A 26,642-nucleotide genomic window follows, 5' to 3' on the forward strand; every position below is an offset into this window, starting at 1 on the left:
TTTTTTTTTTCTGAATTAAAGGGAATAGTCCTTGTACTTTGTTCAAACTCCACAGCTCCTTATCTGGATACAGATGGTACTCTCCTTTGCAGACAGCCAAAAATTGTTCCCAATTGTTGAGCTGATGGAATGAGCAAGTCCTTCAAGGTTGAACATCACTCCCATGTTGCTGTTAGGGTATACAGTGTTTTTCTGGTTCTGCTAATCTCACTCAGCATCAGTTCATGCAAATCCCTCCAGGTTTCCCTGAAATCCCGTCCCTCCTGGTTTCTAATAGAACAATAGTATTCCATGACATACATATACCACAGTTTGCTAAACCATTCCCCAATTGAAGGACATTTACTGGATTTCCAATTCTTTGCCACCACAAACAGGGCTGCTATAAATATTTTTGTACAAGTAATGTTTTTACACTTTTTCCTCATCTCTTCAGGGTATAGACCCAGTAGTGGTATAGGGTATGCACATTTTTGTTGCCCTTTGGGCATTGTTCCAAATAGCTCTCCAGAGAAAGATATTTTGAATGATGATACAGAACTGTAGAGTAATCAATTAACATCCCATTTCCTAAAGCATTGATAGTGAATGAATGAATGAATAAATAAAAAAAACCCACTATTTTACGTGTGATATTATGCTAAACACTGAGTACCAAGATATTATGATAAGTGCTGTGGATATAGATACAAGAACTCAAAACAATTTGTGTCTTTGGCCAGCTCACCTTCTAATGGATGAAGACAACATATAAAGAAAGGCCGAAAAGGTGGAGAAGATTATATACATGCAGTGAAATAATTTGAAAATGTTCAAAATTGATGTGGAAAATTGTCCCCAGGGAAGTAGAATATTGGAATACAGGCTTTCTCCAGGTTCAGTGTCCAGATTTCTGTTTAGAGGGACAAGAGGGATGAGGAGAATGTCTGGAATGTAAGAGCCATGATTTAGAATTGAATAGGTCTGATTTGTTATGTTTACTATTCCCAAAGGAAGAGATGAAAAGCTGGATGAAGGGGATGAAGTCTGACCTGAGAACAGGTTCCAATAAGATAGGTGGACTTTTCAAGAATCTAAATAATATGTTTCAACAGCAGTATCAATATGGTATGATGGAAAAAATGGTTGAGGTGAAGCATGCAATGATGATAGGACCTTGAGATGTCAGCACAGTACCAGACTGGAGAGCAGCATTGCACAATGCAGGTAGGAGGATCATGAGGTGAAAGTGAGGAGGAAACTTGAGATCATAGTGCTAGGTTAGCCATCATATAAGTTACTCTTATATTTTTCATGTAAGAAAATGTAAATGGGGGTTTGCAGAGGTTCAGTGATATGCCTATGATCACATAGGTAGTAATTGGGAAACTCAGCATTCAAATTCAGGTTCTGCAACTACCAGTTTGGGATTTTCCCATCTCCATAAACACTTAATGCTGTGAAGTCTCTTTCTCCCTTTGCCATACAATGGATGATCCTGTCCAACTTCATGGCTCCCCTCTCAGTAAGGAAACAATCTTTGGAGGCTTTTGCTATCTGTTGCCATAGTAACTGTATAATTGACATAGAGTTGAAATGTCATAAACTTAATGAAAGTTTGGTTTTTATTGCACTTCAGCCTCATCTCTGATTAAATCAGATATGCATAATGGAAAGATATTAAATTTCCATGTTTCTCATTTTCTTTCTATTGCCAATGGGAAAGCTTTGTGGGTAGCAAATCCTGCTAGTAAACTGCGCATGCTCACTACTCCAGACTTGCTGAAAAATGACTTTTAATAATTGGTGCTGTATGGTTCCAAACATATAACAAACCACTGAGAATTGGCTTTCTCCCAGATTCATGGAAATACATCTGTTTCACCATTAGAATGGAAAGATTCACTCTCGTAAGTACAGTTATTGTTGGAGGAGGAAAGTGGTTCTGAAAGAGGAAATGGGTCTGTTCATCAGGGAGAACATAGTGGCTGGAATTTATTATTTTTTTCAACCTTACCTGTGGACTTCAAACATAGAACATGACAGGCCTAGCACCAAGTAAAAATGGAGTCAAAGATATTAAGGGCTGAGGGTGGAAGTTCATTCAGTCAACATTTATTGAGCATTAAATATGTGCCACTTGGGAAATGAGTCACTGTCTTTTCTATAAAATATTTCATAGTTAGGTAAGGGAAATATAATAAAAACAAGAACAATTACAATTATGATATCAAGCTGAATATAAATGTCTTAAAAACCTGCAAACACAGTTCTCTTAGAACTCAGATTTGGAAGATATCATAGCCAAAGTGAATTTGAAGTCTGAGGATTTAGCTTAGATGGGAGATGGGAGGGAATACTGATCAATGAATGCACCATCCTTAGAACACATGTAGATATCCTCTGCATTTCTCTTATCTAGTTACATGCAAGTTTTGGGAATCTGACTTCTGTTTATGAGTGATTCAGAATTCAGGAGTTGTTGAGCTTCAACTAAGTATGAATGAAAAAGTTGTGATCCTTCCATCTCACATTCTTTCCTTCATGGAGTCATGATGAGGTGGGAGTTCTTTGAGCTGTTGAGAACAGGAGAGACAACTAACCACATTTTATACCTGTATACTATTATATGTCCAAGAGAACATGGTACTTGACTCTTTGTGTTCTTTCCTAATCTTAGGTAAATAAATATTATAACAAGTAAAGTCCCAAGAGATACTATGTGTTTAGGAGACCCTGAGGTCCTACTGGTGACCCTACCAGTAACTAGGGACCAATGAAGCTAGTAGCAATAGCTAAAGGAATGGTAGTATTAACCTTAGAAAGGTAGCTCAGAAACAACCTTGAAATGTATATATATCCAAAGAATACTGCACAATTTGATGAGAATGAAAAAATAATAGCTTCTTCCCCTTGCCTGGTATCCAAAAAGAAAAGGTAAACAAGTTGCAAAGACCTTCTTAGGATCTCAGGCTACAAATAAAGTGATTAGGGGAAGTAGCCCCCACAAGAGGTTGCTACAGTAATCCTTCTAATGATAACAGCTGTCATTCACATTGTACATTAAAGTTTAAAAACAGCATATTTAAAAACACATCTGATACAACAGTCAGGTGAGTTAGCATTACACCACATCTATATATCTATATATATATATCTATATATATATGTATGTATATATGTATACACATACACGTACATATATATGAATATAATTATCCTCATATTTAAACCGGATGATTTTGAAGCTCAAGAGAGAACAATTGATTTACTTATGTTGCACAAATAATGAACTCTCCAAGGCAGGATTCAAATCTGGGTTTAGGATTCATAGATTTAGAGGTGAAAGGGAAGAGTGAAATGCAATGTAGAATATAAACAACTTGATACAAGACAGAAATTCTTTATCTTCTAGTTTGTTTTCCTAGTGTCTAGACTAGAGTAGCAGATAGTAGGCATGCACCCTTTGATTTATTGTTTAACCTTGCTTCCTTTATAGGCTTACAGGTTAGGATAGCCAAAAAAAGTTTTGGACCAGTTATAAGATGTTAAGGATTTGCCTCAGATAGAAGAGCTTCTGGCTCTAAACATACACGAGGGCAGCCTCTTTACTTTGCTTATTTATATAGTGCTGCTTTCATCTTTAAATCCACTTCAATGAGTATGAAACACTGTCTTTCAATGATGTTTAGGGAAGAAGTGTGAAAGTTGCACCATTTTTTAATTGTAATAAGGTAAACTAAAAATTAGGGACATATTGAGGGGCTCACTTCTCTTACATATCTGAAGTTTTCCCTTTGTGATATTCTCTTCCAAAGACTCTCTAGAACCACATATAGCTATTCCCCAAGAAATTTGGGAACTGTACTCAGAGTCACATTATGGTCAGCATTTTTTTCAGTAGTTTGGAGACATCTTTCTCCATTTAAGTAAGAATATATAAAATGGCTCAGTTTTGTTTGGAAAATGGGGATGTAGTAGCATTCTGGCTCTGTACATAGAAAGGACCCTGAGTTTCCAGTTTTTTGGGATCCTTTGATCTTGAATTCCCAAATAAATCAACCTTTTCAAGGTGCAAGCAGCCTTGAACTATGGCCTTCTTCCTTGGATCTGTATAGCTCACAGAGGGGTGAGATTTCTTCCTTCTGATGTCAAATTTTAACATATCTAAGAAGTGGCATAAAAGCTTATATAGGTGCTATGAAGAATAAGGAAACATTTTTAATGTGCCTGGGAGCATATGGGTTTTCTTTGATGACTCTTTTAGATCATTAGTTTCTTCGGTTTCAAATCTCTGTATGTGTGAAGTCCCTGATAACTCAGAATTAGGATTTAGTTGTCTGTGTGGCAGGGGAGGAAAGGGACAGGGAAAGTGTTTTTTTCCCAGACACTCACACAGATTGATTAAAGAGAAAAGTTGAATAAGTGTCACACAGAATTATTCAACCCATTGAATTGGTTTCTAATTTCAAAATATATACATGGTTCATATTAAACCATAATTAGGGAGAATAACAACAAAAAGTTTCTAACAAAAATATAAAGTCACTTCAACTTCCTCATTTGATCTTATAGCACTTTGAATGTTTTTGAATGAATTTATCACATTCTAATTTATATTGCAGTATGACAAAAGACCTGTAAATTAATTGTGAACCCATGGTGAGTAACAAATAATGTGATAAAAAGTGAAATTGACTTAATAGAAAGGAAAGAGGGTTTATTGATATGGGATTCATATCAGAATCAACTGAGAAGTTAAACCATCAAAATAATTAGAACAAAGATTAAAATAAGGATCATATTATGAAAAAGGATAAAGAAAAGATAGCACATATTTTATGTTATGAACTTCACACACAACAGCTAAAACAAAAAAATTCCATGTGATTGTACAGTGGTGTCTGACTATTTGTGACCCCATGGACCATAGCACCCTTCTATCTTCCACTATTTCTCAAAGTTTGTCCAGGTTTATATTCATTGTTTCCTTGCTACTATCCCTTCATCTTGTTCTCTGTCATCCCATCCTCCTTTTTACTTCAAGCTTTTTCAACATCAATCTTCTTCAATAAGTCCTGTCTTGTCATTATGTGACCAAAGTACTTAAGCTTCAACTTTAGTATTCCAGGAAAAAGTCTAAACTAATTTCTGGATTTTTTTTTTGAAAAGCAATGGGATTAAGTGACTTCCCACAGGTCACACAGCTAAGTAAATATTAAGTGCGTGAGGCTGGATTTGAACTCAGGTCCTCCTGACTTCAGGGCCAGTGTGCTATTCACTGTGTTACCTAACTGCCCCCATTAATTTCTTTAAGTATTAACTGATTTGAGATCCTTACTATCCAAGGAACTTTCAAAAGTCATCTCCAGCATCCCAATTTAAAAGTTTGATTTTTTTTTATTTGATTTGATTCTGTGCACTCAGATTCCTGAGTGGTCTTGGGAACTATTGCTAACAATAAAACTAGTGAGGTGGTTGAATTCCATATACATAATAGAGCAGAAAGAAAAAGATATATATGAAACTTCAGGTCCTCCTGACTCCAGTACTGGTGCTCTATCCACTGCGCCACCTAGCTGCCCCTCAGTATGTATGTTACTTTCAAAATTGTCCTACTTATCTATGAGTCCTTCTGGACTTCTTTCTCTTCTATTTTCTTCTTGTTTTTAAGGTTTTTGCTAGGCAAATGGGGTTATGTGGCTTGCCCAAGGCCACACAGCTAGGTAATTATTAAGTGTCTGAGGCTGGATTTGAACTCAGGTACTCCTGACTCCAAAGCCAATGCTCTATCCACTTTGCCACCTAGCTGTCCCCTATTCTCTTCTCTTCTAACCATTTAAAAACAGATGACTTGATGACTTATGCTTCATAAGTATCTTCTCTCAGGACTTCTTACTTCTGATTAGAAGATAAATATTATATTTGGAGAATAGTCACTGGAGTCATTGAATAGTTAATCACACAGCTCTTGCTTGAACTTCTCCAAGGATGATGGACTCATTATCTTACAAGACAGGGCATTCTATTTCTGGCCAAGCGTCTCTATACTGCCCAACTAATTGCTCTACTCTGGACTTCTTCATCACTCCTTGATGAGTATCTTCTTACCTACTTTTCTGCCTCCTGTAGATTTTTTTTTTGGTCTTCTCTTATGAAATTACAATCTCCTTGAGGACAAGGACTGCTTTTGATTATTTTTATATGCTACAAAAACTTCTAACATATGGTAAAGCTTAAATGTTTATTGTTTAATTCATTTGCATACTTAATGTCCTTATTAATCTTTTTTTCTTTCTTTTTTGATACCCTTATGCCTAGCTCCTCATTCTGTTTCCAATTCTTTATTGATGACTTCTTATGAATCTCAGTTATAAATATAGTGATTCATATTTTCTGTATTTTTTACCCTATATTTCTATTACTTATATATTTTATTGGCTAGACTAGTTTCAATTGCTTCAATGAGTTTTTCTTCTAACTCATCTATTTTTACTTCACTAAAATATAGAATTTCACTTTTCAAAATATGAAAAAAAATTAAGCATCAGAAAAATTTACATTTAATTGTGGAAAATTTCAAGCAATTCTCTTCAGCTGTTCTAGTATTATTTAAATTAAGTTTCATTTTTTAAAAATCAGATTAAGTACACAAATGAATGATAATGAGAAATATAATAAACTATGATATTTTTCTTATTTTCACAAAAAGACTGTCTGAATTTAAGCCTAAATATTTCCTCCTCAAATGCAAAAAACAGTATGAGGACAAAACTAATCTGTGTAATGAGCCTATGCTAAATGACGATGACAGTGGCATAACATGCCCACATCTAGATTTGACATGCACCAACTCAAATTTGACCTTGTTTATGCATATCATATTAAATAATTACTGTACTGTATTCACTTATTTGGAGAAAATTCATCATGTTAGTTTCGCTTTTGTTGACTTTGATTTAAACTTTGTTTTAATTGAGAAATGTGGATATATTTATATGGGACATACAATTGAAAATATTCATCGGTGCTAGCCATTACCCAATATCCTTCAGGAAAGGTGCATCCATTTTTTGGAAGAAAACCACCTCTTCTGGGGGTTTATTTCATAAAACTTGCATCGAATAACCCTTGCTTGAATTTCTCCAAGGATGAAAGGCTCATTACCTTATAAGCCAGGACATTCCATTTTTGCAATATTCATATTAATAGTATGCTTCCTTTTGTTAAAAATCAGTCTTTCTTGTGTTGATCTTCATTTGTATTCTCTTAAGGGATATAGAGACACAGAAGTTGCACATGAAATAAAAAATAAATAGAAGGGACTTTGAGGGAGGATCAGGAAAGTTAATATGAGAAAATAAGCTGAACTTTAAAGTAAGTTAGATCTTCCATGAAGCAGAGTTGAGTTGGAAGTACATTTTAAGGCTAAAGGAACAACTTGTGCAAAGGCGTAAATACAGGAAATGAAAATGTCATGCACCGGGAAGACTAAGCATGTCAGTGTGACTGGACTGTAGAGGAAGGGCATGAAGGATTGATGAATGTAATGAATATGGAAAATTGGGTGGAAGCCAGGTTGTGAAGGGCTTCAAATGACAGTTGGAGAAGTTTGTATTTGATGTCTTAGAAGCTTTCTGAGCAGATGAGTGACATGGTCAGACATATGTTTTATGTATATTTGGCAGGTCTACAAAGGATGAGTTGGAGAGAAGAGAGACTTAAAGGAAGAATATTAAGTTAGAAGATGTAGCAATAATTCAGGAAAAGGGTGGTGAAGGCCTGAATATGGATGGTGGCTGAGTGAGTGGGAAAAAGGGGACAGGTGCTAGAAACAGGCAGAATTGACAAAACATGGCAAGTAATTGGGTGGAAGAAAAGAGTGCTGAGGAAGAATAGTCAAAAATGGTTCTGAGGTTGCAAATAAGGGTATCTAGAAATATTATGTGCCCTCAATAAATATAGGGAAGTTAGGGATGTGGATGAGTTTTTTGGGGGAAGATAACTTCTGTTTTGGCCACAATGAGGTTCAGATGTCATTGAGACTATCATTTGGAAATATCCAATGGGGAATTAGTGTCTTAGGACTGAAATTCAGGAGAAATATTAAGACTAATTATGTATATCAAGGTTTCATCTGCATAAAGATGACTGGTTTATGGGAGATGATGAAGTTCCTGAGAGAAAGGGTGTAGAGAAGGAAAGGACAAACTAAGACTTACTATATAAACATATCTCTGAGATATTAGTGTTTCAGTTTCAAACCACTACAATAAAGCAAATATAGCAATATATTAATTTATATATTTTTAAAGTTTCCCATTGCATATAAAATTTAACATAAGGAAACATGCATAATCAGAGGGTGCAGATATAAGGTAACTTTGATGGAATAATATCCAAAAAATAATTAAGGGATAAGAAAGGTAATTACACTGGGAACATAGTGAATGGACAGGTAGAATGGGCAATATGATATCATAGTCTATGTGATGTGCAATAGTAGTGTGTCTAAAATATATATATATATATATATATATATATATACATATACCTTAATTAAAATACTTTATAGCTAAAATAAATGCTAATCATCATTCAAGCCTTCATCAGGTCATAATTTTTCTGGTGAAGGGTATTGGCTTGATGTTGAAGATTGATCAGTATGACTGTTGTTGACGATTGAGGTAAAATAAGACAACAATGAAGTTTGCTGTATTGCTTGACTATTTTCACTTCAACCTTTAGAGGCCATTGTAAGAGTCTCTTATTAATTAGGTAATTTCAACATTGCTGTGTTTTATAGAATAGGAAGACCTGTGGAGAGGGAGTAAGACAATCAGAACACAAACAGAACATTTATTGACTCAGTTCACCTTTTTATATGGGTCTAGTTCATGCGCTAAAACAATTACCAACATCAAAGATTACTGATCACAGATGACCATTATAGATGATAATGAAAAAGACTGAACTATTTCAAGCATCACCAAAATGTGACACAGAAACATGGGGTGAGGATCTGCTATTGAAAAAAATGACACCAATAGGCTTGTTTGATGCAAGGTTGTCACAAACTTTTCATGTGTAAAAAAACTCAATAGCTGTGAAGTACAATAAAGCAAAATTCAGTAGAATGAGGTATGTCTGTATTTGTAGTAAAGTGCTGGAAAACATAATGATCCAGCAAATACAAAGTAATAGCACCAGTAAATGTTGTACTTTAGATGAAGCACTCAACTAAACACAGTTCTCTGGATAAAATCTGATCAGTGCTAAATATTTCTAAATAAATGTTTCAATTTTCATTATTAGTAATCATTAGATACTTTCATATCGAACTTACAATCAACACAAATTACTAAATAACTTTCATAAGGACTAGCATTAATCACAATATCTTTTATTTTGCAATTGAATCTAAATGTACATTAAAATCATGTCTTTTAAATCTGTTCTTTCTTTAAGTCCAATGATCTATTGAAATCATTTTTAATCACTTGAAAATTTGATAAATATGCCTTCTATGTATCCATTTGAACTATTAATTAAAATTTTGAACAAATTAGGGATAAGGACAGAGTTTTACATTTATTATAATGTAAACAATAATCTTTTGCTATGATTACACTCCCAGCTTCATGCTTCCCTGAATAAAGCATCAGCTCTCCATGTTCCTTCATATTGCCCCTAAAACTAGATTTTGGCAAATCAATATATCTTTCCTAAATTTTTCAATGTAGGAACACTATCAAAAAAAAGAAAATGAAGTGTTTCATTAACAACTTGACTTTTAATCATAGAAATTTGCATATAAAAATAAATTTCCAAAAATCAAGCTGGTAGAATAAGCAGAAAATCACTTTATCTGTCCCAAATTCATATCCAACAACTTTTACAAAGTGCCTCAAAGTACATTCTGGAAAGCCAAAACCAACAAAAACATGAGATGAAATAATTTTCCAGTCCAAGATGACTTGGAAACACAGGAAAGATCTATCTTACTCAGTAGAAAGGGGAGCATAACAGGCAAGCCAGTGGGAGGCCTTGAACTCCAGCATGAATAGAGATTGAAGCATACTTTTTCTTTTCACTTTATTTTTCTTGAGGTTTCTCCTTTTTTTGGGGGAGGGTAACTGTGTTTACTTCTGTCTCATGACTATTATGGTGATGTTTTGCATGACTATATATATTTTATTCTATATCAAATAACTTGCATTCTCAATGAGGAGGAATGGGGTGGGAAGGAGAGAATTCAGAACTCAAAGTTTAAGAAAATGAATTTTAAAAATTATCTTTACCTGGAACTGGGAGAAAATAAAATAAAATAAAATGTGAAAAAAATACATAAAGATAAATAGCAGAGGAAAAAAGAGCATGCATAAATCAGAGGGTGAAGATATAAGGTAACTTTGATGAAATGATATCAAAAAATAATTAAGGGATAATAAAAGGAATTACACTGGGAACATAGTGAATGGAGAGGTAGAATGGGCAAATTATCTCACACAAAGAGGCATGAGACATCTATCATAATGGAGGGGAAGATGGGAAGGAAAGAATGGACATTGTTTGAATCTTTGATCAAAATTGACTCAAAGATGGAATAACATAGAGTTAGTTGAGTATAGAAATCTACCTTATCCTATAGGGAAGTATAAAAATAGGGATTTAAGACAAGGATAAGGAGTACTGACAGAAAAGAGAACATATTGAAGGTGATGGTGGTCAGAAGCAAAACACTAATGAGGAAGGAAAACGTGAAAGGAGAAAGAGAAGATAAATAGGAAGGAAAAAAGAGGAAGAGGAAAATACAGAGTAAATAAAACTGTGAGAATGAATGGAATGAACTCACCCATAAAATAGAAGTAGATATCAGAATGAATTAAAAATCGGAATCCTATAATACTACAGGAAACATACTTGAAGCAAAGGGGCACACAGTGAGTAAATGTTAGGAGCTAAGCAAAATCTACTATACTTAAGTTGAAGTAAAAAGAAAAAAAAACAGAAGTAACATTCTTGATATCAGATAAGCAAAAGCTAAAATAGATCTAAAAGAGAAAAGGAAGGAAACTGCACCTTGCTGAAAGCTACCATAGAGAATAAGCAATATCAACATTAAATGTTTGTACACAAGGTCATAGCTTTTAAAATTCTCAAAGGATTAATTAAATGACGTATAGGTAGAAATAGCAAAATTCGATTAATAGGAGACCTAAAGTTTCCTCTCCCAGCACTAGATAAATTAACCACAAAATAAATGAAAATAAAGGTAAAGAGGTGAAAATTTTTTAGAAAAATTAGATATGATAGACTTCTGCAAAAATTGAATGGGAATAGAAAGGGATATACCTTTTTCTCAGTGGTACATGACACCTAAACAAAAATTCATCAGATATTACGGCATAAAACCCTAAAAATCAAAAGCAGAACTAGTAAATGCATCCTTTTCAGATCACAAAGCAATAAAAATTTCGTTCAATAAAGGGTAACGGAAAGAAATTAAACATTAATTCGTAGATAAGCTTCCTGGACAGAGCCAAGATGGCAGAGAAACTGCAAAGTACCAGTTCCCTCTGAAACAACTTTAAATGAAACCACTAAACAAATTCTGGATTGGCAAAACCCTCAAAAAGATGGAGTGAAATAATTTTTCAGCTCAAAATATCTTGAATGGGATTTCAGGAAAGGTCTATTTCACTTGGATAAAAAGGGAACTCTGTCCAATATAGACAGGGATTGGGGAAGACAGGGAGCAGCTCTTAGTTAAAGTATAAATTAACAGCCAAGCCCCCTGGGTCCTGGCCAGGTAGCCCAGATATATAACAGGCCAGCAGTGAGGGCCCCAACACCAGCGCAGAAGGTGTCCTGTGAGGTCCAGAACTTCAGTACAATGGGCAAGATTGGATCAGGCTACCCTAATATAGGGAACAAGTTGCCAACACCAGAAGCCCCTATGTGGAAAGTCGGAGAATAGGTCTTTGGATCTCAGCACAAGAAGATATGAAAAAAAATTGTACTAGGAGAAGAAAAGGAAAATTGAAAAGGGAAAATCACATTATTTGAAGAGGCACAAAGGACCTATATAGAGGGAAAGAAGTGGGATATGAACATTGATTGAATCTAATGAGAGTTCACTCTGAATTGGGATAAGAAATTTATCTTAGCCTACAGGAAAGTTAGAAGGGGAAAGGTGAAAGGTAAAGGCTAATAGAAAGAAGGGCAGAAGTAGGAAGGGAAAGGGGAAAAATGGAGAGACTGAAAGAAGGGAGGGCAGATTACGGAGGTTAGAGGTCAAAAACAAAACAATGGTGAGAAGGAATAGGATGAAAGAAGAGAGAAAAGTATAAATAGGGGAAAATAAAATAGAGGAAAATTCAAAGTTAGTAATCATAATTGTGAATATGAATGGAATGAACTCTCATAAAATGGAAGCAGACAACAGAGTGCATAAAAAACAAGAATCTTACAAAATTTTGTTTACAAGAAACACATTTGAAGCAGAGAAATACATACAGAATAAAGATTGGAGTAGAACACATTATGCCTAAGCTAATACAAAAAAAATGTCATGATTCTGATCTCTGACAAAGCAAAAGCAAAATGTTAAATGGATAATTTTGACTATATTAAATTTAAAAGGTTTTGCACAAACAAAACCAATGGAACCAAGAAAAAAGGAAAGTTGAAATCTCAGAAATTTTTTTATAGAAAATGTCTCTATTAAAGGATTCATTTCTCAAATATCTGGAGAACTGAGTCAAATGCATAAGAATACAAATCATTCCCTAGTTGAAAAAATGGTCACAGGATATGCACAGACAAAGCTCTTTATGGTCATAAGGAAAAAATGCTCTAAATCACTGTATATTAGAGAAATAGAAATACAAACAATGCAGAATTCCATGTCATGCCTTCCGATTGACTAATATAATAGAAAATGACAGTTTAAAAGTTAGAGCAGATGTGGGAAAATTGGGACACTAATGCACTGTTGGAGTTGTGAACTGATCCAACGCTTTCTGGAAAATAATCTGGCACTATGCCAAAAGAATAGTAAAATGTGCATACCCTTTGATTTAGCAATAGCATTACTAGATTTTTATGCTACAGAGATTTTTTTTAAAGAATAGTACAAGAGGGGCAGCTAGGTGGTGCAGTAGATAAAGCACCGGCCTTGGAGTCAGGAGTACCTGGGTTCAAATCTGATCTCAGACACTTAATAATTACCTAGCTATGTGGCCTTGGGCAAGCCACTTAACCCCATTTGCCTTGCAAAAAAAAAAAACCTAAAAAAAAAGAATAGTACAAGAACTTAAAAAGGAAAAGTTATTTTTTTTAAAAGGGAAAAGTACAAAGGACTTAAAAAGGAAAAGTACAAAAGAAGGTGCTATCTGCATCCAGAGAAAGAACTGATAATATGCACAGTATGATTTTAAATATGTGTGTATATACACATACTTACATTACATAGAACAGTCATACAATATTTGCTTCTAATGATAGCCATATATAGGGTAGGAAGAGGGTGGGAAAAAGTTATCTGGATTGAGCTGAGGGAGGGGAGTAAAGAGAGACTTCAGAGCTCTGTCCTATGCCCCTGGAACAGGACTCTGGGGCTCTGACCACATTCAGATCCTGATTGTAGTCTAGGCCCCCCCATAGAAAAACAGGGACCCCCCCACCTCAGCCCCATGGCAGAGGGGGGTGCTTATGGTCATTCACAAACCAGGAGGGAGGACAGAGCCTCACACACTGAGACCCATGTGGGACTGTCCCAAAAGCTCAGGAAGCACACCAAAACCAGGCCCAGGCTGGGAAAATGAGCAAGCAGAGAAATAAGAGGAAGACTATTGAGAAATATTTTGTAAATGAGCCCAAGAAGGATCAAAATACTCAGTCTGAAGATGAGGAAGCACAAGCTCCTGCATCTAAAGACTCCAAGAAAAACAGAAATTAGGCTCAGGCTATGACAGAGCTCAAAAAAGACTTTGAAAATCAAATGAGGGAGTTGGAAGAAAAACTGGGAAAAGAAAGGAGAGAGATGCAGGAAAAACATGAAAATGAAGTCAGCAGCTTAGTCAAGGAAATCCAAAAAAATGCTGAAGAAAATAGCATGCTAAAAACCAGCTTAGGTCAAATGGATAAAACAGTTCAAAAAGTTATTGAGGAGAAGAATGCTTTAAAAAGCAAAATTGGCCAGATGGAAAAAGAGATAAGAAAACTATCTGAGGAGAACAAATCCTTCAGACAATGAATAGAATTCAGGGAGATCAATGAATTTACCAGAAATCAGGAATCAATACTTCAAAACCAAAAAAATGAAAAATTAGAAAAACTGTGAAATAACTAATTGAAAAAAAAACTGATATGAAAAACAGACTTAGAAAAGATAATTTAAAAATTATTGGAATACCTGAAAGTCATGATCAGGAAAAGAGCCTTGACATCATTTTCAAAGAATTACTAAAGGAAAATTGTCCTGATAGTCTAGAATCAGAGGGCAAAATAGAAATGGAGAGAATCCACCGATCCCCCCCAGAAAGAGATCCCAAAAAACCAACCCCTAGGAATATTATAGCCAAGTTCCAGAACTCCCAAGTCAAAAAGAAAATATTACAAGCAGCCAGAAGGACACAGTTCAAATATCGTGGAGCTGCAGTCAGGATCACACAGGACTTAGCAGCAACTACATTGGAAGCTTGTAGGGCTTGGAATAAAATATACTGGAAGGCAAAAGAGCTTAGAATGCAGCCAAGAATGAACTACCCAGCAAGGCTGAATGTCCTCTTCCAGGGAAAAAGATGGACTTTCAATGAACCAGGGGAATTTCAAATGTTCCTTTTGGAATGGCCAGAGCTGAACAGAAGGTTTGATCTTCAGATACAGGACTCAGGTGAAGCACAGAGATTGGAGGACAGGGGGGAAATATGAGGGACTTAATGAGGATGAACTGCATGTATAGAAAAATGATACTGATAAAATTCATATGAACCTTCTCAGTTAATAGAGCAGGTAGAGGGAGCTTTTATAGTTGATGCACAGGAGAAATCTGAATTCGAAGATAAAATATGGTGTAAAAATGGTGTCAATAGAAAAAAAGGGAAATGGAATGGGAGAAAGAAAAAGGAGAGGGGGAATAGTCCAAGATATTTCACATAAGATTTTTTTTTATTACAATGAGCTATTGCAATGATATGGAAGGGGGAAGCAAGGGGGAATGAGAGAACCTTTGCTCTCATCAGAGATGGCTAGGAGAGGAAACAGCAAATATACTCAATGGGGTATAGACATCTGGAGTAAGAAGTAGGGGGGACCAGGGGAAGGGGTGGCAATGTGAATAAAGGAGGAGAGGATGGACCATGGGGGAGAGTGGTCAGATATAACACATTTTCTTTTTTACTTCTTGCAAGGGGCTGGGATTGGAAGGCCTGCCCAGGACCATAGGGCCAGGTGGATTCTGGGCCTAAGGGGTGGTATGGGGGCTCAGGGCCCCTTCACCCCAGGACCAGGGATCTGTCTGCTGCACCACTCAGTTACCCTACAGCAGAGTCAGAGTGAAAGGAGAGAGAAAATATAGTACATGGTAGTGGAGAAATAAGAAAGGAGGGAGTTGCGATGAGCAATGGCAATGTTGGAAAAATATGGAAGTAACTTTTGTGATGGGCTTATCATAAAGAATGTAATCCACCTGTGACAGAGTTGTTGGTGTTGGAACAAAGACTGAAGCACATTTTTTATTATTATTATTTAGGGGAGGGTGCAGGACAAGTGGGGCTGGGTGGCCTGCCTGGGGCCACATAGCAGGGGGATCTTTGGCTGTCTGGGGCCGGATTTGGACCCAGCTGCTCCTGGCTCAAGGGCCAATGCTCTGTCTGCCACCCAGCCACCCCTACTATTATTACTATTTTATTTTATTTTGGGTCTTTTTTTTCTTCTTTTTGGTTTTTTGCAGGGCAGTGGGGATCGGGTGGCTTGCATATCACATGGCTGGGTGATTGTTGGGTTTACGAGGCTGGATATGGACTCCGGGTGCTCGTGGTTCCAGGGCTGGTGCTTTGTCCATTTTGCCACCTGGCCATACCTACAGTTATTACTATTATTTTTTTTAATTTTAATTTTTTGTCTCTCCCCTTTACTTTTTTCACCCAAGCAAGTCTATCTATATTCATGGGGGGAGGGGTATTTTGTTTACTTGTAAACAAGAATATTTTATTAATGTAAAAATAATCTGTACAAAATGAGAATAAAAATAAATTTAAAAAAGTTATCTGGTAACTTTACTATATATTTAAATGGAAAAGCAAGTTATATCTGTAGTAGATTTGCAGTTTCATGTGAATTCCCACCTCCAGTCTCCACCTTTTTCTATTCTACTTTCTTATGGAAATTCTTGTTTCTTTGCTTAAGCTCAGAATTTAAAAAAGATTGAGAAGGGGAAAAGATGTACTTTTTTTTTTTTGCAAGGCAAATGGGGTTAGATGGCTTGCCCAAGGCCACACAACTAGGTAATTATTAAGTGTCTGAGGCCTGATTTGAACCCAGGTACTCCAGACTCCAGGGCTGGTGCTTTATCCACTGTGCCACCTAGCCACCCTGAAAAGACCTACTTGTACAAAAATATTAATTCCAATACTTTTTGTGGTAGCAAAGAATTGGAAATTGAGGATTCGTCCATCAATTGGGGAATGGCTGAACAAGTTGTAACATATGAATGTAATATAATACTATTGTGCTATGAGAAATGACAAATAGACAAATTTGAGAAAAACCTGGAAAGACTTAGATGAACTGATAGAAAATATAATAAGCAGAACCTGAATATTTTATACAGTAATATCACCATTGTACTATGATTAACTGTGAATGAAAACTATTTTCAGCAAAACAATGATCTGGAAGAATTCCAAAAGACTTAGTAGAAATAATGCTTTTCAAATTTAGAGAAAGAATCGACAGATCTGAATGTAGATTGAAGCATAGCATTTTCACTTTCTTTAGTTTTTCATTTTTTTGGTCTGTGTCTTCTTTCATAACATAACTAATATAGTAATATGTATTACATGTTTGCACATATATAAGCCATATTATCTTAGGGAGAGGGGATGTGAGTGAAGGAGAAATAAAATTTGTAACTCAAATTTTAAAAAAATAATTATTAAAATTTTCCTTTGTGTGCTATCAGAAAAGATAAAACATTGTTATAAATGGAATTAAAGTTCATAATTCAATTTAACTAACATTTATTGAATTTCTGTTATATGAAAACCACATATAATTCAGAATCTTCACTGTGCAAATGAAGAAATGATAACCCATAGAATTCATGTGACTCACAGTGAACTCAGTGACACAAAATAATCGATGATTATTTCTTCAAATACAAAGAAACAATATTTAATTATCCAGTCAAACAATAGTTTGTAGAGTTCAGATTCCAGCTTTTAGAAAATTAGAATTGTGTTTGTCTATCTCAAGTTCTTCATATTTTCTCAAAGATTAGAGTAATAGATTCTGTCATTAATATGTTTATCATTTTATCTCTTAGTATCTTTGTGATTAGTGTGAGAATTCAAACTAATTTAAATGTCTATGTGTTCTTTTGCTATCTCTTCCCTTATCTTCATCTTTAATCCTCTCTGAACCATGGCTTCTACAGTGTATAGATTGACTATCATTCTCTTTTAGGAGGATGATGAAAATAAAATAGAAATTGAATAGTTCTGTTTTTTTCATTGTCATCTGTCATCACTATACCATATGTCTCAAGCAATTTGAATTTAATAAAGCAAAGATTGAATAAATTCATGAAAACTTTTTCTGTGTGATACCAAATAACTCATTTGACTTTTTCACTTTTCTGCTCATTTTCAACAATGAACAGATATGTTTGACTCAAAAGTATGCAAAATGAAAAAAAAATGAAAAAATGAAAAAAAGCAATGGAAGGCAATTATTCTCAATCTTGAGCAGACTGATATTATGGTTTTATTTACTACTTATATTAAGCCAAATAACTAATAAAACAATTAAAATTTATTTTAGTGCTTATTCCCACATTATCCTAAGGCAGTTTGATTAAATTAACCTGTTATTTTTTCATTACACAGATGTCAATGCTAAAGAGTGAACATAAACTCTTATTCTTATAAGGAGGAACAACTAAATCCATTATTCAGGATTATTTTAGAATTGCTACATATTCAGTAAGATACTTTTCTTTGTATTATTTATTAGTCATTCCAAAGAAATTGCTACAGAAATTCAATATCTACTTTTTTTTTCAAATATGTTTGAAATGTATAGAAGAAAAAAATAAAGTTTTGTCTGAGAAATGGTTTGGCAAATAAATAAAATAGAAGTTACAAATAAACTTAATTAAATACAAAGTAAGCATTGTCAAAAGAGAAGTCAATGTATAGTAAATAAATTCATGGTTCTAAGGGAGTAATTTCTTCTTTGGAAGGAGGCTTTCTTAAGGGAATCTTATTGCCTACATAATTCCATGTTTATCTCTTTGTTTTGATGATGTAATATGCAGAAGGTTTGGAGAGAAAGAGAGAGAAGAGAAGCCATATAAAGCTAAGGATCACTAAGTATTGGAGGTATGGAGAGTCTCAGGGCCAAGGTGGTGTTGAGTTTTCTGGTAATTATTTCTAATCAGCTAAAAAGAACAACAAACAAATAAACAAACCAAAAACCCTGACAGGACACACTTTTACTTGTTTTAATCTGCATTAACATTTTCTCCATTACTTTCTTAAGTTGAATCAATCAACAAAACAGTTCTAAATTCTCCCATTAGCCAGTTTTTGAAATGTTAAGTGTTCCTTATGAAAATTTAACAATCAGCTCTCCTGTACCTGTAGGAGTTGACTCCAGCTTACTTCTGGTGATGGAGTTCACAAATATTTAATAATCTTTATGATAGGATTTGAATGGGCTACCTTTCATTGGGTCTTAAGTTTCTAAAGACTGGGAATTTAATTTCCTCTCAGTAGAAAAGTACATCAGTGACTTTAAAAATTTGTCTGATTTGGAAGGAGAATAGGAAAGATAGTATGGAGACTTGCAACAGCAGGAATAGCAATATCAACTAAGGAAAAAATTGTTCCCAGGTTATATACTGTAAATCTTGTATCTGCAGGGGCCTTTTCTTTCTGACCAATGATTTAGTTTATTACAAGAATCCAGAAGAGACTGACCAGCTACTTTGAGAAACCTCAGGAAAAATAATGAATCTATACTCTATTTCTCTATCTTACTTTGTTGCCCAGTCAGCAGCAAGGTTAATTACTAAGGTTTTCTTTGATATTCAAAAGTTTTACCTACTATTTGCATTTTTAGCAAGGATTGCTAGATAAAAAAAGGTAAATTTAATCAGATATGTTTTTATTTTGGGGTTTTTAAATAAAGAGTATAAAAGAGAGAAAAGTAACTTGGGGATAACTGATAGTGACAAATTTTATCTGACCAAGAACATTTGGCCTTCAATTAGTTCCCTAGAGGCTTAGATCATTTTATGAATTCTATTGCAAATTGGTTTTAAAATTTAGCTAGTTTTTGGGAGACAAAGTCATATAGAACTGGGATCTTCATCAAATATATATAACCAATGAGTCAATCTCATTATTTCGAAGCAGAAAAATCAATATTCAATAAGGGCTCAAAAGAATTTTCTTCTGTTGCAGAAGTGGGGAAAAAAGTTGGAAATGGGGTGGAGTAATAGAGACTATAAGAGAAAGTCAAACTCTGAGCCAGTTTCAGTAATCTCTGCTGTGCATCTAATATGAATCATGTAATCAAAGATTTATCTAACAGAACTCTTAGATACCTTGAGAGTCTTCTAGCACTATCCTTTTTTTCTACAAGAAACAGAGAAGTTAAATAAGTAACTCAAGGCTATATCTGGTATATAAGAGAACTGTCTTCTCATGCAAATTCTAGCATTTCACTTCATTACTCTGCCTCCTGATATGAGCTTACTTAACGCAACATAATATAATAAAAGATATTGGATATGGATTCCATTCTAAAGTAACCAAAATATATAATTTTGGATAAATAATTTCAAATTCCTTCTCTGTAAAGTGAAGGAGTTTGACTTTATGATTTCTAAGATACATTCATTTTAAAAATATGCTATAGGTGGAGCCAAGATGCTGGCTTGAAGGCAACATTTCCCAAGAACTCTGATCCCCCAAACCCCCCAAAACGACAAAGGATGACTCTAGCCAAAATTTAGAGGGGCAGAGCCCACAGAAAGACTGAGTGATATATTTTCCCAGTTCACAATAACTTAGAAGTTCTGCAGGAAAGGTAGGGGTTGGAAGAAAAGATGTGGCACAGCCCAGCACAGCACAGCACAGCCCAGAGATCATCAAGAACAGCTTGAAGGGGTGGTGAGAATGGAGTGAGGATCAGGGCCACAGAATCTGCAATGAAAATCAGGAGAAAGCAGCCTTCACCTTCAGAAACAGTAAGGGAAGTCTACAGAGATTTCTCTGCTCTCCCTGGGGTAGGACTCTGCTGTTTGCCTATACTCACATATTGCAGTTTGGGCTTCCATACTAAGATAACTGGATCCCTCCTTATAGCCCCAGGGCTGAGGTCAGTGCTGTGGGCATCTACATATCAAAGCACAGGCTAGAGAGCATAAGACCTTGGAGGAGTAAAGGTCCCAATGGGGTGTCCCCCCCCAAAAAAAACCCCAAAGCCTTGGAAGTTCTGTAAATTAGATTTGGACTGAGGAAATGAGTAAACAACAGAAAAAGAAAAATCTGACTATAGAGAATTACTTTAGTCCCATGGAAGATCAAAACACACTCAGATGATGGAAAAAATTGAAGCTTCCTTATCCAAAACCTCCGAGAGAAATAGAAAATGGACTCAGACTGTGGATGAGCTCAAAAGAGACTTTGGAAAGCAATTAAGGGAGGTGAAGGAAAAATTGGGAGGAGAAATGAGAGCGATGCAGAAAAATTATGAAAACCAAATCAAAAGCGTGGTGAAAGATATAAAAAAAACTGAAGAAAATAATATGTTAAAAACCAGTTTAGGCCTAATGGAAAAAAAGCAAAACAAAAGGCAAATGAGGAGAAGAATTCCTTTAAAAAGTGGAATTGGACAGCTGGAAAAGGAGATAAAAAAGCTCTCTGAAGAAAATAACTCCTTCAAATGCAAAATGGAACTAAAGGAAGCTGATGACTTTGCAAGAAATCAGTAAGAAATAAAACTCTTCCAAAAAAAAAGCCAAAAATTAGAAGAAAATGTGAACTATCTCATTGGAAAAACAACTGACCTTGAAAACAGTTCCAGAAGAAATAATTTAAAAATTATTGCACTATCTGAAAGCCATGACCAGAAGAGCCTAAACTTCATTTTTCAAGAAATAATACAGAAAAATTGCCCTAAGATCCTAGAAACTGAGGGTAAATAGAAATCAAGAGAATTTACCAGTCACCCCCTGAAAGGGATCCCAAAAGAAAACTTCCAGTAATATTATAGCTAAATTCCAAATTTACCAAATCAAAGAGAAAATTCTAAAAGAGGCCAGAAACAAACAATGTAACTACTGAGGCTCCACAGTGAGAATTACACAGCATCTGGCAGCATCTACATTTAGTGCTTGTAGGGATTGGAATATGATATTCCAGAAGGCAAAAGATCTTGGTTTACAACTAAGAATCAACTACTCAACAAAACTGAACATCCTTTTTCAGGGGAAAAGATGGACTTTCAATGAAACAGGGGACTTTCAAATGATCCTATCGAGACGACCAGAGCTGAACAAAAAGTTTGATCTCCAAGTAACAGGACTCTGATGAACCAGAGAGGGAGTGGAAGAGAGGGACTAAATATGAGGAACTTGGATGATGTTGAATTGTTATATTCTTACACGGGAAAAAGATATTGATAACTCATATGAACTTTCTCATTTATAAGAGTTGTTAGAAGGAGCATGTATAGGCAGGACATAAGAAGGAGCAGAATAAAATGGTATGATGTGGTAAAGGGATGGAGTCAATGGATGATGGGGGAAAGCACTAGGAGGAAGGAAAAGGAGATGAAGAAGCTGAGAGATTTCACATAAGAGTCAAGAAAAAGCTATTTCAATGGAGTGGGGGGGGGAGGCAAGGGAGAATGAATGAGCCTTCATTCTCATCAGAAATGACTCAGGGAGGAAATAACATACACACTTAATAGGGTAAGGAAATCTATGTTGTCCTGTAGAAGAATGGGAGGAAAGGGAGGGGAAGAGGGAGAATGGGGAGAGGGAAGGGGGGGATAGGTGATAGAAGAGAGGGAAGATCAAGGGAGAGGGTACTCAGATTCAACATACTTTTGGACAGGGCCAGGATGAAAGGAGAGAGAGAGAGAATAGAATAAATGAGAGTGGGGAGAAATAGAGCAGAGGTACAGCTAGTAATAGCAACTGAAGGAAAAATATTGAAGCAACTTCTCTGGTGGACTTATGATAAAGACAGCAACTCACCCCAGAGACAGAGCCACTGAAATCTGAACACAGACTGAAGAATAATTTCTCTCTCTCTCTCTCTCTCTCTCTCTCTCTCTCTCTCTCTCTCTATCTCCATTCTTCAGATTTCTCATCTTCTTGGGGGGAGGGGGTTTATGTTTATTCTTATGTTTACTCTTATAACATTCAAACAATTCAAACATGGAAACAATGTAGAGACTGTCAGACAGCCTTCTGTGGGGGGGGTGGAATTGTAGAATTCAGAGCCTTGCAAAAAATGATGGGTACATATTACTATTGTACATAATAGGAAAGCAAATAAAATGTTAAAATGTTAAAACAATATGCTATAATTATTTGAGAGAACAGTCAGTAAGAACTTTTTAATAGCAGAAACAGAAGGAGCAAGCTAAATACTGTTGTTCTGAAATCCAGATTCATAAAGCAAGACTAGAAGTAGAGATAAGGTTTGTTAAGTGAGGACTATGTAGGCTTGGTAAGTTTATCAAAGTTTAGACTAGACAAAAATAGAATTTAGTGGATTGATTAATGTGGATATGAAAAAAATAAATTTGCATCTGTATTATTTCTCTAGTTTATGCATTTTTATTTTAAGTTAAATATTATTTGTTTGGATAAAACATTTAAATACAAAAGACATATGCACACAAAATATACATGCTGACAATGCACATGTGGATTTTATTGATAATTTCTTTTTTTCTTACATCACAATGTTTTCTGAAGATATTATCTCTGCCATCCTCCAAACTGAACTATCACTTGTAAAAAAAAAAAAAGAAGGAAAAATAAAATAAAATCAAGCAAAATATCCATAATATAGCAATACTGTAGGCTTATACAAGTTTTCCTTTTTGGTATTATTTATTTTCTAGAAAGATTTATTTAGTTTGTTTTACAATTTTTCCTCCATTCTTGCTACCCTCCCCCCACCCCCACAGAAGGCATTCTATTAGTCTTTACATTGGTTCCATGGTATACACTGATCACAGTTGAATGTGATGACAAAGAAATAATATCCTTAAGGAAGAAAAATAAAGTATGACATAGCAAAATTGCATAAGATAACTTTTTTTTTTCTAATTTGAAGGTAATAGTCCTTGGTCTTTGTTCAAAGTCCATAATTCTTTCTCTGGGTAAATTAGACAATATTCTCATTGCAGATGGCCCAAAACTGTCCCTGGCTGTTGCCCTGATGGAATGAATGAGCAAGTCCATCAAGGTTGATCATTGCTCCTATGTTACTGTTAGGTTGTGCAATATTTTTCTGGTTCTGTTCATCTCATTCAGCATCAGTTCATGCGAATCATTCCAGGTTTCCCTGAATTCCCATCCCTCCTGGTTTCAAAGAGAACAATAGTGTTCCATGACATACATATACCACAGTTTGTTAAGCCATTCCCCAATTGAAGGACATTCATTTAATTTCCAGGTTTTTGCTACCACAAGCAGGGCTGCTATGAATATTTTTGTATAAGTGATGTTTTTACCTTTTTTCATAATCTCTTCAGGGAATAGACCCAGTAGTGGTATTTCTGGATCAAAGGGTATGCACATTTATTTTATTTTATTTTATTTTTTAATTCTCATTTTGTAAAAATGTTTTTTTTAACATTAATAAAATATTCTTGTTTAAGAGTAAACAAAATACCCCTCCCCCCCATGAATATAGACTTGCTTGGGCGAAAAAAGTAAAGGGGAGAGAAAAAAATTAAAATAAAAAAAATAATAGTAATAATTGTAGGTATGGCCAGGTGGCACAATGGACGAAGCACCAGGCCTGGAGCCATGAGCACCCGAGCCCACATCTAGCCCCGTAGACCCAACAATCACCCATCCATGTGATATGCAAGCCAGCTGATCCCCACTGCCCTGCAAAAACCAAAAAGAAGAAAAAAAAAAGACCCAAAATAAAATAAAATAGTAATCATAGTAGGGGTGGCTGGGTGGCAGACAGAGCATTGGCCCTTGAGCCAGGAGCACCCGACTCCAAATCCGGCCTCTGACACCCAAAGATCACCCTGCTATGCAGCCCCAAACAGGCCACCCAGCCCCATTTGCCCTGCACCCTCCCCCAAATAATAATGAAAAGTGTGCTTCAGTCTTTGTTCCAACACCAACAACTCTGTCATGGGTGGATCGCATTCTTTATGGTAAGTCCATCGCAAAAGTTGCTTCCATATTTTTCCAACATTGCCATTGCTGATTACAACTCCCTCCTTTCTTATTTCTCCACTACCATGTACTATATTTTCTCTCTCCTTTCACTCTGACTCTGCTGTAGGGTAGCTGAGTGGTGCAGCAGACAGATCCCTGGTTCTGAGGCCAAGAAGCCCTGAGCCCCCATACCACCCCTTAGGCCCAGAATCCACCTGGCCCCATGGTCCTGGACAGGCCTTCCAATTCCAGCCGCTTGCAAGAAATAAAAAAAGGAAAATGTATTATATCTGACCACTCTCCCCCATGGTCCATCCTCTCCTCCCCTCCCTCACATCCCCACCCCTTCCCCCTGCTCCCCCCTCCTTCTTACTCCAGATGCCTATACCCCATTGAGTATATATGCTGTTTCCTCTTCTAGCCACCTCTGATGAGAGCAAAGGTTCCCTCATTCCCCCTTGCCTCCCCGCTTCCATATCATTGCAATAGCTCATTGTAATAAAGAAAAAACTTATTATTTGAAATATCTTGGCCTATTCCCCTTCTCCTTTTTCTTTCTCCCATTCCATTTCCCTTTTTTTCTATTGACTCCATTTTTACACCATATTTTATCTTTGAATTCAGCTTTCTCCTGTGCATCAACTATAAAAGCTCCCTCTACCTGCTCTATTAACTGAGAAGGTTCATATGAGTATTATCAGTGTCATTTTTCTATGCAGGAATATATGCAGTTCATCATCATTAAGTCCCTCATATTTTCCCCATCTCCTCCAATCTCCATGCTTCACCCGAATCCTGTATCTGAAGATCAAACCTTCTGTTCAGCTCTGGCCATTCCAAAAGGAACATTTGAAATTCCCCTGGTTCACTGAAAGTCCATCTTTTTCCCTGGAAGAGGACATTCAGCCTTGCTGGGTAGTTCATTCTTGGCTGCATTCTAAGCTCTTTTGCCTTCCAGTATATTATATTCCAAGCCCTACGAGCTTCCAATGTAGTTGCTGCTAAGTCCTGTATGATCCTGACTGCAGTTCCGTGATATTTGAACTGTGTCCTTCTGGCTGCTTGTAATATTTTCTCTTTGACTTGGGAGTTCTGGAACTTGGCTATAACATTCCTAGGGGTTGGTTATTTGGGATCTCTTTCTCTGGGTGTGTGTGGGGGATTGGTGGATTCTCTCCATTTTTATTTTGCCCTCTGCTTCTAGAATATCAGGGCAATTTTCCTGTAGTAATTCTTTGAAAATGATGTCAAGGCTCTTTTCCTGATCATGACTTTCAGATATTCCAATAATTTTCAAATTATCTTTCCTAAGTCTGTTTTCCATATCAGTTGTTTTTTCAATGAGATATTTCACATTTTCTTCTAATTTTTCATTTTTTTGGTTTTGAAGTATTGATTCCTGATTTCTGATAAATTGATCAATCTCCCTGAATTCTATTCATTGTCTGAAGGATTTGTTCTCCTCAGAGAGTTTTCTTATCTCTTTTTCCATCTGGCCAATTTTGCTTTTTAAGGCATTCTTCTCCTCAATAACTTTTTGAACTGTTTCATCCATTTGACCTAAGCTGGTTTTTAGCATGCTATTTTCTTCAGCATTTTTTTGGATTTCCTTGACTAAGCTGCTGACTTCATTTTCATGTTTTTCCTGCATCTCTCTCCTTTCTTTTTCCCAGTTTTTCTTCTAACTCCATCATTTGATTTTCAAAGTCTTTTTTGAGCTCTGTCATAGCCTGAGCCCAATTTCTGTTTTTCTTGGAGTATTTAGATGCAGGAGCTTGTGCTTCCGCATCTTCAGACTGAGTGGTTTGATCCTTCTTGGGCTCATATGCAAAATATTTTTCAATGGTTTTCCTCTTATTTCTCTGCTTGCTCATTTTCCCAGCCTGGGCCTGGTTTTGGGGTGCTTCCTGAGCTTTTGGGACACTCCCACAAGGGTCTCAGTGTGTGAGGCTCTGTCCTCCCTCCTGGTCTGTGAATGACCATAAGTGCCCCCCTCTGACACGGG

The sequence above is a fragment of the Macrotis lagotis genome, chromosome 2, assembly GCF_037893015.1.
Source record: "Macrotis lagotis isolate mMagLag1 chromosome 2, bilby.v1.9.chrom.fasta, whole genome shotgun sequence".
Taxonomy (NCBI): domain Eukaryota; kingdom Metazoa; phylum Chordata; class Mammalia; order Peramelemorphia; family Peramelidae; genus Macrotis; species Macrotis lagotis.